Source organism: Stomoxys calcitrans, chromosome 5, assembly GCF_963082655.1.
Source record: "Stomoxys calcitrans chromosome 5, idStoCalc2.1, whole genome shotgun sequence".
Lineage (NCBI taxonomy): Eukaryota > Metazoa > Arthropoda > Insecta > Diptera > Muscidae > Stomoxys > Stomoxys calcitrans.
In genome coordinates, this window is record NC_081556.1 from 106,454,376 (window position 1) to 106,469,885 (window position 15,510).

The 15,510-nt window shown below is 39.3% G+C and overlaps 1 protein-coding gene across 6 annotated transcripts in view; it reads right to left on the reverse strand.

The window, feature by feature from the left end:
- The window catches only part of LOC106081034 (G protein alpha q subunit), an 82,775-nt gene that overhangs the window by 45,125 nt on the left and 22,140 nt on the right, over nucleotides 1-15,510 (reverse strand). The window contains exon 1 of one of the 6 annotated variants that reach the window (XM_013242709.2): nucleotides 5,122-5,234. The exons of the other annotated variants lie outside the window; for them this stretch is intronic. The gene's annotated coding sequence lies outside the window, so the exon portion shown is untranslated. Of the gene's footprint in view, nucleotides 1-5,121; nucleotides 5,235-15,510 lie in introns of those variants that run through there. 6 annotated transcript variants of the gene reach the window in all.

Sequence of the window (15,510 nt, forward strand, 5' to 3'; positions counted from 1 at the left end):
TAAGCATTTTAGAAACTAGGCCATCTTTCGACCGACGTAGATTACACTATACAAGACACTGAAACTACCCGTGTTGTTATATGGTTCTGAGGCATGGGTACTTGTAAAATCAAGCAAAGCAGTGCTTGGAGTGTTTGAGAGAAAGATTCTTCGTAAAATATATGGACCAGCTTACGTTAATGGTGTCGTATCAATTAAGAGCTATATAACGACGATAGCATACTAGTTACACGTATCAAAATACAAAGGTTGCGTTGGCTAGTTCATGTTATCAGAATGGATGAAGAAGCTCTAGCAAAGAAGTTTTTGAAGGCAAACACGGTGGTACGTCCAAACCGGGATGACCAAAAGCCCGATGGAAAGATCAAGTGGTGGGAGACACCTTGAAACTAGTGTCAGAGATTATAAAATAAGCGCAGAAGATCGAGGCGCTTGGAACGCTATTCTACGTTCGGCTTTGGGACAAATGTTCTGTCATAGCCAATAAAAATAAAGTAAGTAGCACGGAACTCCTTACTTTTACATTCTTTACTCGAGGTTACTTTTTAGTATTTAAAGCGCACAAAAAGCCGAGTACTGGCTTAGTTGTATATCAATAGTGGCATGGAGCGGATTAATATCAGCAGCCTCTTTTCCACCTAACCTACAATTATTGCAACCTGGCAAAACTTCTCTCTGCAAACTGGACCATAAATAGGAAGCCTATAATTATTGAGCTGAATCGGTTAGCACTCATTGAAATGAGAAAAGTCTTCTGCCGTTCCTTAATGGGAAAATTTGCTATACAATTACAAAAAAATCCATTTTAAATCTGCCCGCTTAAAACACGTTATTGAAAAACGTGGCCTAAAACAAAACCAGCACAAATTTCAACAAAGAAAACATGAATGTGTCAAACCCTTATTGGCATGTACGTCAGTTTATTTAACATTCATGCGAAAGAAAACTCAATTGGGAAACACAAATCGTAATGCAATATATTTCGGGATAATTCAATTAGAAGAACATAACAATAACATAAAACGTTTAGAGGCGTTTCTAAACTGTATACTCATATAGAATAGAATATTCAGTATAATATAGATTTTAAGTGATAGCTAATGGATGGACAATGGATTTGATTTGAGGGATTATTAATTGCCCATGTTAGATAGGTGATAATGATTATAGACATTTTGATACCTGATCAAGGGGATCAAAGAATTTTGCCTATAAACTGGCATCACTTACGACCATTCAGAATTAAATCCATAGAAACAAAAGCCTATGAGAATATTAAGTCCATAATGATTCCACAGAAACAGGAGAAGGAAGGCTTTCTAGCTGTTATCTTTAAACCAACCAGGTCGATTTACATGTCTTATTGTTTCCTCTTTCCGACATCCTCAAAGTTTGGGCGACCTTCAGTCTGTCACCATGTTTTCTTATCAGACTTACAGATTCTAGTTTCCCGAATGTCTAAATTAGTTTCTAGTTTTGCAAGCCCCTTTGGTTCTAAAATTTTCTAGGAAATATATGCGGTCAGGAACCCAGAACTGGAGAATTTTTACCTGTTTGGTCATCTCGCTGAGAGGTCCGCTGCATTTAAGTGTGGTTTCTGAATTTAGAGATCCATTTATCTGAGATTTTTTCTTGATGATGATAAGCACAGAAATTTATTGGGGCTGAAAGCTGGGATTGTTATGAAGGTTGAGTATTTCAGATAACGAGAATTTTCCCTAAGAACTATTCTTTGGTCAGTGTTCTGCCCTATGGGGAAGTAGGCTACTAAAGTTACGAAAAACTTTTATAATACCCTAAGAGTCATTCTCAGGTAAGTGAAACATGGGTTGATAAGGTGCTTGTCTATGCTAAATATGGGTATTGCAGTTACCGAAAATTGTTCTAGTACTAAGAGTTATATTTTGGTAAGCTCTTTAGGGCTAACGCTGAACAGTTGAAACTCGCCGGTTGTCGAATTACGAAAATATTCCACAAATGTGCAAACTTTAAAGCAGAAAATTGCTATACGCGCTCTAGGGATTTAAAATCTCTGGTCGAATTTCAAGTGAAAAACCAATTTATATATCAAGATAGGGTTGCAAGATGTTGGCATGGTTGACAATTGGTAATAAGTTTGGGACCATAAGAGCTTAAACATAATGTGGTCCAATATACATATACAAATCACTATTTCTTAGCTTTTGTGTGTAACGAAAAGTTTTGAGAACGACAAAGAAGGATCGCAGATAATTGATGGGTTCGATGGCCTTGGTTCGAATCCTGACCAGGATATGAGAAAAAATTCTGTTTGTTTCTCTTTCGATGCGAGCTCAATGATCGGAGATTTTCTTTTTAAATGGAAGCCAGAGACAGCAACATACACCAACCACTATGGGACGCGCTTCGGTCTTTGGCTAGAAGACTTTTTCAACCATATTAAGGTTGATGGCTACAAGGGCCGTGCGTTGGTATGTTGTATTGGAATCGTATTTATTGCGAAAATGCTTCTATGATACAATTACCACATTAACCACGCTCGACAAGCCTGTCTATTAGCTGTACTTTTTCCCAATGCATGTGTTTTCGTGTAATGACAGATTTTTTTCTGTGAAAAATACACTGCTGCCAAGGTGCACATGATTCTGTGCATCCAACCACTATGGGACGCGTTTCGTCTTTGGTTAGAAGACTTTTCAACTATATTAGGGTTGATGGCTTCAAGGGCCGTGCGTTTGTACGTTTGTATTTGAATCGTATTTATTGCGAAAACGCCTCTTTGATACAATTACCACGCTCGACAACCCTGTCTATTAGCTGTACTTTTTTCCAATGCATGTGTTTTCGTGTAATGACAGACTTTTCTGCGACAAATACACTGCTTCCTTGGTATACATGTTTCTGTGCATCTGTTGGAAGTTGTATTGATGGCATCGAACGCTAGACAACGACAACGGCTCTCGCCGCTGCTCCGTGCGCCCAGGATCGAATCCCGGCCGAGCTCTGCGGAACCTTTTAATTTTCAAGTTTTTTGCCTGTTAGGGCGAATATCATAATTTCTTTTTGTCTCTCTTTCGAGACGAGCTCAATGATCTTCGTCCTAACAGCCAACAAAAAATGAAAAAAAATGTTCTAATGTTTTCAGGCAATGTACTACGAAATGTTAAAACTTTTCCCCAAAAAGTGTCCCACTGTGGCATGACGTTCGACTCGTCTATGAAAAGGAGATCCCTTATCAATTAGCTTAAACTTGAATCGGATATGGGAGAAGTTTGCCTCTGTTCCTTAATGAAATGTTTATGGGCAAGTTTGCAATTTTTGTGCAAAACAGTGGAGGAGGCCACCGCAGCACAGATGTCCGTACTATGTGCTAATACTAAATTTCCCATGCACATTCCATTAAGGAACAGAGAATCCTTCTCTCATATCAATGATTGCAGTCGGATAAAACTTTCAGCTCAATGATAAGGGGCCTTCTTTTTTATGCCGAGTTCGAAAGGAGTGCCGCATAGCGACACCACTTGGTAGAGAAGCTTTAACATGGCAGGACACCTTACAAATGTAGCCAGCATTAGTAAGGGGATAACTACCGCTGACAATTTTGTTGATGAACTTAGGTGTTCGGCGTCACAGGCGGACATGCTAAACTCTGCGCCACGGTGGCCCACACTACTAGTACTATGTACTATGCCATGTAAAAACTTCTTCCCAAAGAGCTGTCGCACTGCGGTACGCCGTTTGGGCTCTGCTATGAAAAGGAGAACCCATATCATTGAGCTTTAAACCTAAATCGGACAGCACTCATTGATATGTGAGAAGATTGCCCCTTGTTCCTCTAGGGAATGTTAATGGGCAATTTTGTACCTTGCATAAAGCAGTGGTGGGCACACTGACACATCTCAGTGGGCGGCGTCGTTAAGACGTCTTAAAAGAAGGATGTCTGACCATGTTAAATCGTTGAAGACGTATAGCCGACAGCCCATACAAATCGTTGATATAGTTGTCGCAAAAATCATGCATGACATTTTAAGCGACATTGTGAACAAAAATGTCATCGTTTCTCATGACAATTCAATTGAGAGGTCTGTTACGATGGCCTTTAGAGAGCGTCAGTTTTTCGAAGAAAAAAAATAAATAACAGACAAACTGTAAGACCTGTCAGCAGTTAAGACATATCGGTGACAAAATTGAAATTGGCTTAAATAAGTCGTGATAGATGTTTGGCCTGCTAGTTTTTGTGCACGTACACTATGATATTCCGGGAGGCCACCGTAGCGCAGAGGTTAGCATGTCCGCCTTTGACGCTGAACGCCTGAATTCGAATCCTGGCAAGAATATCAGAAAAAATTGTTAGCGGTGGTTATCTTTTCATAATGCTGGCGACATTTGTGTGGTACTATGCCATGTAAAAACTTCTCCCCAAAGAGGTGTCGCACTGCGGCTCGCCGTTCGGACTCGGCTGTAAAAAGGAAGCACCCTATCATTGAGCCTAACATTTGAATCGGACTGCACTCAGTGCTATGTGGGAAGTTTGTCCCAGTTCCTTAGTGGAATGATCATGGGCAAATTTTCATTTTCACACCATGTTGTTCATTTGTCCAAGATATGTACTAGAATCAACGGCATATATTCCTCTCCTAGCAGTGGTGAATCGGTTCGCTGAATGCTATTATAAACCAATCTTATATAACCTTCATGAAATGTCATGAACCTTCTGGATAAGGTCCTTAGGTTCAAACATTAAAAACGAATGGTGCGATTCTTTGAAGATAAGACACGATATTTTAAATTTTTATAGAATATTTGACTACATGTCAAAATGGACTATGCCATTCTTTGTTCACTGGATTCTATAATTGAATTATAAACTTTTTCACAACACAAAATTTTTACAAAATATTATATTTTTCACACACTTTACAAAAGTAAGTACTACAAGTGTTTAACACATTGCTACAGTCCCAAGATAACAGTCCAATTCTTGTTTTCATAATAAATTTTTTTTCAAAAAAGCATTCCAATTTTTTAATTTTAAAATGTTCTTTAGTTTTAGTTCAATTTTTTATTTTAACTTTTAAGGCAATTTATTAGAGTCCAAATTTTTTTTTATATAGTAAAAAAAAAATTAAAAAACCATTTCACCTTTTTTTAAAATTTTTAAAAAAATTTCAAATCAGATTTCAAAGCTCAGTAAATCACGCCGCTGAACATGGTAAGACAACGATTATGACTGAGGTTTGTTTTCAAACTGTTTCGAATTTTGAAGTAGTTAATGCGACATTCGACCATAGTCATTTCCCCATTCTTCCAATGGGTCTAGAATGACCCTCGTGACACAAACACACAAAGCTCTTTTCCAGGCTAACTAAATGTGGAAGTGGTTGGGAGGGGGAAGGGTCGCACACAAAGTATTTAGTAATTGCTCATAGTTTTTGTCCAGCTAGTCTTCCTTAGTCTTTCTCTTTTACCATTACCTTGCTAAAAGCTTATAGCCATCTTATTTCCTCATAGACATGAGCCGCATAGGGCTTCTTCTTTGCTATGGCGGTAGTGGTCATTACCTGTTTGCGATACTTTCGCTGCGACAAGTGGATAGTGAGCAACAAACGAACGGCCGACCAACCACCAGTTGTCCAAGTGTCAATCCCAGCCATTGTTGGAAACGTTCCTCTAAACACAACAATATTCAGAAATGTCTAGAGGCCTGTGTGGGAGACAGCATGAGAATTGGCTAGGTTTTGTGATGATGACATGAAGGTCGAGGTTTCCGTGTTGCCGTGGCTTTTAGGACAATATACAGCACACATGTGACGTTATAGGAAATTTAACGATAATCCAATTGTCTTCAAACTTTTCAGACCTTACGGAGGACAAGGTTGCTAACAAATCCAGTGAAATGTGAACAGCCCATATCAATGGGGAAGTAGATTTGTTAATTATCATATCCAAAGCAATTCTAAAGTGTTTTGGAAAATGCATGAAAATATTTTAATATAAAATAATGGAGTTTTAGAGAAAAATAAGACGCTCAAGACGTCTTAAAAGTAGGGTGCCACCTGATAGCCCATACAAATCGTTGATGACATTTTCATGTGGTTGTCGCAAAAATCATGCATGACATTTTCAGCGACATTGTGAACAAACATGTCATCATGGCACATGACAATTCAAGTGACAACTCTGTTAGGATGCCCTTTAGAGAGCGTCCGTTTTTCGAAGAAAAAAATAAAGTGTTTTGGAAAATGCATGAAAATATGTTAATATAAATTAATAGTGTTAGAGAAATATAATTGTTGAAACATAGTAGCTTAGAAAATAAAAGAAAGTTTTATTAAAAAAAAAAATAAATAAAAATTTAATAAAATAACCACGTCAATATAAATGAAAATACGAAATTTCACCAAAATCGGACAAGGGATTCGAGGGTCAGGCGTTAATGGGTTAAGTCATAACAGAACATTACGTACAAAATTTCCGTTATATCGGATAACAATTGGGGGTTTCATGGTATCAAGATGTCAAGTAGGGAGATCGGCTTATATGGCAGCTACATCAGGTTATAGACCAAATTAGCCAACACTTACCACGGATGTTGCAATTCCATGACAGCCGGTTGTACGCACTGGATTTACCCGATGAATCCTCATCAGCAAGGGCTGCCGCCTCAGTGTACGTGTTCGTCTTTTTTCGTCATGGGAGAGGCACATCCCGGTGTGCCTTCTCCGTACGCTTCTGGTCCGTGCCGGGATTGAAAAGAACCCCGGACCCTGGTTCTGTTCGGTTTGCCAGAACCGCCTTCATCATCGGTCGGTGTCGGTGAGGTGTAACCGGTGCATGGAGTGGGTACATTTCCGATCTTGCTCTGGCCTCACTTCACTACGGGAGTATAGTCATACTGGCTATGTCGCAAGGTGCTGTGCGAACATAGCCAGCAGTGGGTCACAAGCGTCGTCGTCGTCGCCTTCGGCGTCCTCGTCGTTGGACTATGTGGCCCCCCGACCTCTCCCGTACGGCAATTTACGCAACGGCAGCATCCTAGCCCTTATATTGCCAGGCCAGTGCCGGGAAGTGTATCGTTCTGGCAGTTAAACTGCAACGGACTTGGTGGCAAGATCGATGATATCGCGGACTTTATGTGTCGGAAGGGCATATTGGCCGCAGCGAACCAATGCAAAGCTGACCAACACCTGCAGCTTGCACAGTTGTCACGGTTACAATGTGCTACGTAAGGATCGCTCAAGGAATGGAGGTGGGGGATTGGCCTTCGTAACCTGCAGCTTGCACAGTTGTCACGGTTACAATGTGCTACGTAAGGATCGCTCAAGGAATGGAGTTGGACGATTGGCCTTCGTAATACACCATTCCGTGCAGTATAGACCTATCTCGCCTGCGCTTGACGCTAGTGATCCTACATAGAATGCATGTATATACCGCCGGTTGGTAGCTGCGTCCCGATTAATGGCCAGGCTTACAACCCCGACATAAGCGGGTTGCTATGTGGCCATAATCGTATGGTTCTAAGGGACTTTAATGCGCATCACACGTCATGGCATTCTCCCCTAGGTAACGACCTCTTACACATTCTCCCCACTTGCCACAGCAATCTGCGATAAAGTCAAAAGTAGAAACAAGGTCCTCAAGTCACTTGCTGGCAGCACTTGGAGTGCAGACAAAGAAACCTTGTTGACCACGTACAAAGCAATTGACCGGTCTGTGGTAAGTTATGCAGCGCCAGTGTGGTCTCGTCAACTTTGTGACACGCAGTGGAATAATATTCAGATCTGTCAGAATGCCTCCCTCCGAACTGCAACGGGCTGTTTCCTCAGTTCTCATGTGGACCACCTCCATCAGAAGACAATGATCCTACCAGTGCGAAGACATAACTACATGCTGTCCAAGCAATACCTTTTGGGCTGTTATCGCAGAAACCATTCAAATCATCATCTTGTGGATAGATATCCACCGCCCAGAAGCCTTAAGGTAGATCTACACGATCTAGAGCGTGAGGTCCAGCGCTACAAGAGAGAACCTCTAGATCAAGCGGCATATCAAGCGGGTCTAGACAACATTCATGCAGACACGGTAGCAGATGCGGTAATTGGCTACCGGGTGAATGTAGTCCTTGGAGAACGACCTCCACCCATTGCACTCGAAGAAATCGACCTCCCCCGACAAACCAGAGTAGTTCTGGCTCAATTACGTTCCGGCAGATGCACCCGCCTCAATTCCCACAGAGCTAGGATTGATGCCGACGTTTAAGATGTATGTCCCGATTGTAACCAAGGACCGCACGATACACGTCACCTGTTTAACTGCCTGGCCAGACCCACTCGACTCAGACCCAGATCCCTGTGGACGCACCCCATCTTAGTTGCAAAGTTCCTGGGTATTGACACTCAACAGAATGAAGCAGACGAAAGATAGAACACAATAAACTGCTACAACAACAACAACAACAGGTGTTGGATGTCGTTGTAGAACAAAAAAATTGTGACATCCAAGGGCTTAAGATGTCAAATCGGGATATATTATAGAGACAACAATATATATATAGAGACAACATCTTTTTACCTATTTTTTAAGGTTTTTAAAATTATTATTTTTAATTTTTTTTTATTTTTATACCCTCCACCATAGGATGGGGGTATGACAATTTCGTCATTCTGTTTCTAACTCCTGAAAATATTCGTCTAAGACCCCATAAAGTATTTTAAGTCGATATAGCCTTGTCCGTCTGCACGCTAACTTTTGAAGGAGTAAAGCTAGCCGCTAGAAATTTTGCACAAATACTTGTTATTAATGTAGGTCGGTTGGGATTGTAAATGGGCTATATCGGTCCATGTTTTGATATAGCTGCCATACAAACCGATCTTGGGTCTTGACTTCTTGACCCTCTAGAAGGCACAATACTCATCAGATTTGGCTGAAATTTTGCATGAGGTGTTTTATTATGACTTCCAACAACTGTGCTGAGTATGGTTGAAATCGGACCATTACATGATGTAGCTGTCATATAAACCTATCTGGGTTCTTGACTTCTTGAGCGTCTAGAGGACGCAATTCCTTACCAATTTGGCTGAAATTTTGCACGACATGTTAAGTTATGACTGATAACAACTGTCCTAAGTATGCTTTAAATCGGTGTTTTGTTATGACTTCTAACAACTGTGTCAAATATGGTTATAATCGATCCATAACCTGATATAGCTACCATTTAAACCGATCTGGAATCTTGACTTCTTGAGCCTCCAGGGGGCGTATTTATTATCCGATTTGGCTGAAATTTTGTACACCGGCTTCTCCCATGACCTTAAAAATACGTGTGAAATATGGTCCGAATCGGTCTATAGCCTGATACAGCTCCCATATAAACCGATCTCTCTATTTTACTTCTTGAGCCCCTAAAGGGCGCAATTCTTACTTGAATTGATTGAAATTTTGCACAATGACTTCAACTACTACTATGGTCTCCAACATTCAATTCAATTATGGTCCGAATCGAACCATAACATGATATAGCTCCAATAATAAATCATTTCTTTTCTTTTATCCTTTGTTTGCCTAAAAAGAGATATCGGGAAAAAAACTCAACAAATGCGATCTATGGTGGAGGGTGTTAAAGATTTGGCCTGGCCGAACTTAGCACGATTTTAGTTGTTTTTTTTTTTTAAATTTTTTTATGTTTTAATTTATTTATTTTTTAATTTTTTCTTGTTTTTAAAGTGATTTTAAATCATCGTTTCTATAGATAATAGTATGGTATAACACACAATAAGACTTGTGGTATTACGAAAACTCTTTGTACTATTATTCAAAAATTAAACTTCACCACGATGTCGTTTGTGGTTTTTATATCGTTAATGAAACACGACGAAGGCGTTTTCACTTCCAATCAACCATTAAAAAAAAGGTTCAAGCTTTTACTTAAAACACCACAAACACCGCAAACGGCTAACATTTTTCGTTCCTTGCCATAAAAATGCTTATGGTTTGTTTCTGACTTTCTGATAAATTGTTATCAAAGTTTGTTTGCAACCTGAATCGATAATAACGCCCTTAAACTCTGTGGGTCAAAAGGGGGCTTCATCGACAATTTGCCCTTTTAAATTTAAAAAATTATTCTACCTCTATGATCCTTCAAGAACTGAAATCGGTAGTTCGTTCCTAATGGGCGCCATAAGCGAAAATTTAAGCTGTGTGTAATTGAGAGACTAATGCAATCTGCCATAACAAATTTCACCAAATTTGAAAGAAACATTGCCCTCTGTGACATTAAGAGGTAAAATAGGGAAATAGGTCACTATATTGAAAAATACACCTTTTAGTCACATATTTGAAATAGTATTATAGGTGCTAACACTGGTACTCGACGGAGGACCTGCGTAATTTGTCATAAAAATTTAAATTATATATTGGGTTGCCCAAAAAGTAATTGCGGATTTTTTAAAAGAAAGTAAATGCATTTTTAATAAGAATTAGAATGAACTTTAATCAAATATACTTTTTTTACACTTTTTTTCTAAAGCAAGCTAAAAGTAACAGCTGATAACTGACAGAAGAAAGAATGCAATTACAGAGTCACAAGCTGTGATTAAATTTGTCAACGCCGACTATATGAAAAATCCGCAATTACTTTTTGGGCAACCCAATATTTTCCCCAGAGTTGTCAACGTCAGATGCAACAGTGGTGAGACCGGGAGACGGTGGAGCATACCTGGCATCACTTTATCTGCCTTTCGACTCTCCGACATTATCACCCACGTGGAATCTACAACGGCTGATGAGGAAAGCAAAACAGACGAGGTAGTACCTCGGGTGCGATGCAAACTCTCACCACATTTCGTGGGATAGTACCAACACTAATAAGCGGGGCCCAGCCCTGGCAGAGTTCTTGAATACTAACGACCTAATAAAACTTAATATTGGTAACACCGCTACCTTTGTTAATAGGATTAGGGAGGAGGTATTAAATGTGACGATATGTTCGAAAAACCTAATCGATGTGGTTCAGGATTGGAGGGTCTCCATGGGACACTTTTTCTCTGACCATTGCTACATTAGGTTTAGAATAGCACGGCCAGCGCCGAATCCGATAAGCTTCCCGAATAAGTTGTAATCCAACTGGACAAAATTCGGAAGACTACTCAGAAGAAGACTTGGGCAGGATAATTTAGATTGTCCAAGCATAGAAGGCATTGACGAAAATGTCAACAGGATTACGACTGCACTGGTTGGGTCCTAGTTGTCTTCTTCGGGAAAGGAAATTAGCCCAAGAAAAACCCTGGATGGCCGGGAGGATTTGCAATATTGGGAAAGGGGTCCGCAGACTTTTTAACAGAGCACGTCGCAAAAAAAGCGGACGTTTATTGGTATTTCAGATTTAGATATAGCGCCCATATAAATCGATCCCCTAGACCATCGCTATATTAGGTTTAGAATAGCACGGCCAGCGCCGTATCCGATAAGCTTCCCGAATAAGTTGAAATCCAACTGGACAAAATTCGGAAGACTACTCAGAAGATGACTTGGGTAGGATAATTTAGATTGTCCAAGCATAGAAGACATTGTCGAAAATGTCAACAAGATTACATCTGTACTGGTGGTAGTTGGTAGCTGTCCTCTTCGGGAAAGGAAATTAGCCCAAGAAAAACCCTGGATGACCGGGAAGATTCGCAATATTGGGAAAGAGGTCCGCAGACTTTTTAACAGAGCACGTCGTAAAACAGCGGAATTTTATTGAGATGTGTATTACGTGCGGCTCAAGGAATACAATAAGATTATCAGAGCGGCAAACGTGCCACCTGGAAGCTTTTCTGCGAACAGGTCGATAGTGTTAATGACACCGCCAAGATAAACCAGTAATAAAGGACACAAGTCGGGCGGTGCCGACTGTATAATACCCTACACCTACCCTATAAGTACTATATGGGAGCTATATCCAATTCTGAACCAATTTCGAGCAAACTTCTCAGATATTGCGGTAGTCGTTGAAGAAAGCGTTGTGCAAAATTTTTTGGCAAGATTGGTCATTAAATGCGCTTGCAGTGGCTCTAGAAGTGAAAATCGGACAATATACATATGAGACAGCTATATCTAAATCTGAAATAATTTCTTTGAAATTCACCAGAAATGTCGAGAGTCAAGAGAAAATCCTTCCTACCAAATTTCAAGAGAATCGGTTAACAAATGAGCACTTTATTTCAATATTACTGCAAATCGGACAAACATATATATGGGAGTTATATCCAAAACTTAATCGATTTCTATGAAATTCACCAGTAACATTAAGAGTCGTAAGAAAATCCTACCCGTCAAATTTCGAGAGAATCGGTGAACAAATGAGCACTTTATTTCAATATTTCTCAAAATCGGACGAACATATATATATGGGAGCTATATCTAAATCTGAACCGATGTCGAGCAAACATCTCAAATATTGTGGTAGTTGATGAGGAAATCTTTGTACAAAAATTTTGTCAAGATTGGTCAATAAATGGGCTTGCAGTGGATCTAGAAGTGAAAATCGGGCGATATACATATATGGCAGCTATATCTAAATCTGAACCGATTTCTATGAAATTCACCAGTTATGTCGGAAGTCATAAGAAAATCCCTCCTGCCAAATTACGAGAGTATCAGTTAACAAGTGAGCACTTTATTGCAATTTTTTATCAAAATCGGACGAACATATATATGGGAGCTATATCTCAATCTAAACCGATTTTGAGCAAACTTCTCAGATATTGTGGTATTCGCCACGGAAAGCATTGTGCAAAATTTTGGCAAGATTGGTCAATAAATGCGCTTGCTGTGGCTCTAGAACTAAAATATAGATATATATAAAGGGTGATTTTTTTGAGGTTAGGATTTTCATGCATTAGTATTTGACAGATCACGTGGGATTTCAGACATGGTGTCAAAGAGAAAGATGCTCAGTATGCTTTGACATTTCATCATGAATAGACTTACTAATGAGCAACGCTTGCAAATCATTTTCAGTGAATGGGCCCTAGAAAAGTTGGCAGAAAATCCGCTTTTTTATCGACAAATTTTGTTCAGCGATGAGGCTCATTTCTGGTTGAATGGCTACGTAAATAAGCAAAATTGCCGCATTTGGAGTGAAGAGCAACCAGAAGCCGTTCAAGAACTGCCCATGCATCCCGAAAAATGCACTGTTTGGTGTGGTTTGTACGCTGGTGGAATCATTGGACCGTATTTTTTCAAAGATGCTGTTGGACGCAACGTTACGGTGAATGAACACATTTCGAACCGAACACTGATTTTGGTAATAAAATTCAATGATTTGCAAGCGTTGCTCGTTAGTTAGTCTATTCATGATGAAATGTCAAAGCATACTGAGCATCTTTCTCTTTGACACCATGTCTGAAATCCCACGTGATCTGTCAAATACTAATGCATGAAAATCCTAACCTCAAAAAAATCACCCTATATATATATGGCATAAGTATAAGGGAGAAAGTGGCACAAGGAACGCCACAGGGCGGCATTTTGTCGCCACTCCTATGGGTGACCACCACAAACCTATTACGGATGCTGACTGAGGAGGGATTTCAAACGCCTGCTACGCAGACGATGTTATAATACTTCTAAGGGGTACGGATCCGAACCAGCTATGCAGAAGAGCCGAAAGGGTCTTGCACGTGGCATATAACTGGGCTAGACCCAGAGGTCTCAATGATAACCCAGAGAAGATTGAAATATGCCTGTTCACGAAAAAGACGAAAGTGGACCAATTTAATGCACCACGTTTCCTATATAAGACAATTTTGATATCTGACAAGGTCAAATACTTAGGTGTGATCTTGGACAGGAAACTGAATTGGAAGTGTCACATTCAGAAGCGTACTGACAAGGCTCACAGATGTTGGGCACTATGTAGACAGGCCGTAGACTCGAAATGGGACATGAATCCGAGGATAGTCCACTGGCTCTACAGGGGCGTGATTAGACCAATACTTATAAACGCCTCAGTAGTTTGGTGGACTGCTATGGTGAAAAAGTGCAACATTAAGACCATACAACAGGTTCAGAGATCATGTTGTCTTAGGGCACTGGAGACTGGAGACTATTCTGCATATCCGACCCATTGACATACAAATTAAGTGTAAGGCAGCCACTGCAGCTATGAGACTTAAGGCGATGGAAGAATGGATTGAGGATGGGAGCAGCTCATACCATCGCTGTATAAGATTAGGTTAGGTTTTGAGTGGCAGTCTGCCATCAGACTCACTTAGACGTTTTCGTCCATTGTGATGCCACAGGAACAAAAGAAGGAGGATGCCTTCTAGTTCCAACCGTTGACCCATCCATATCGCTTTAAAGAGCCCCTTAACTTGCGAATGTTCACATCCGCTAAATCAGACCTAAAGTCTAAAAAGGCAATAATGACTACTGTTATCAAAACAGGAAAACTTAATCGTAAACGTTTACGATTTTTTTGTCGACAAACACTTAAATACCTAATTTTAGAAATTATTTTAATAACCAGCATATCTTAGATAAAGGTATAACTTCCAAATAAGGCATTATAATATAATTTCAAATATGTAATGGATTTTCTGTATCAAGTTCAGAAGAACTAATTAACAAGCTCTGAAAACCACAGTCTATGTGCTCACTACAACGAGAAATGACCAGAATATTAGAAACGCTGAAAAACCCCCAGTAAGCAAAACAAATAAAAATGTTTACACATTTGCCTCATAGTATCAGCAGTGGTAGGCATAGTGCTTTTTTTAATGATGTATTTTAACACATATTGATTTTTACAAGAATATTTCCAAGATATGGAAAAAATATTTCCTTCTTTTTTTTTGTTTCTCGAATAGAATCGTAAGGTTTAAATGTGTCTCACTAATTATAACTAATAGGTGAAAATAGATTTTCGCGTTCAACAAATATGATTGTGTTAAGACACAGTGGTATGAAATGAAAAAAAAAAAAAAAACAACAAGTAAAACTTATGTATGTGAATAAAATTCACCATAGAGCGCCACCTATATGTCAAATTTATGATTATAATACAAAACCCAATAAAAATATGGAAAAATCCTAGTATGATGAAGAAAGAAATAATATGAATGTCTATGTGTGTGAACAAAATTCACGATAGAGCGCCACCTATATGTCAAACTTAAAATCATACTACAAAACCCAATAAAAAAATATGGAAAAATCCTAGTTTGATGAAGAAAGAAATAATATGAATGTCTATGTGTGTGAACAAAATTCACGATAGAGCGCCACCTATATGTCAAATTTAAGAGCATACTACAAAACCCAATAAAAATATGGAAAAATTCTAGTATGAAAAAAGAAATATGATGAAGAATGAAATAATATGATATGTGGATGTCTAGAGATGGGTTCCCAACGGGTAAACACAACAGAATTTCTTGGGTAGATATCCAATAAATACCTTTTTTGGGTATTTTTTCAGATATTTTTGTAATGAAATCATTTTCCAAAAAATTTTTGATGATTTCGTATTCTCTGTATATAAACCTGACC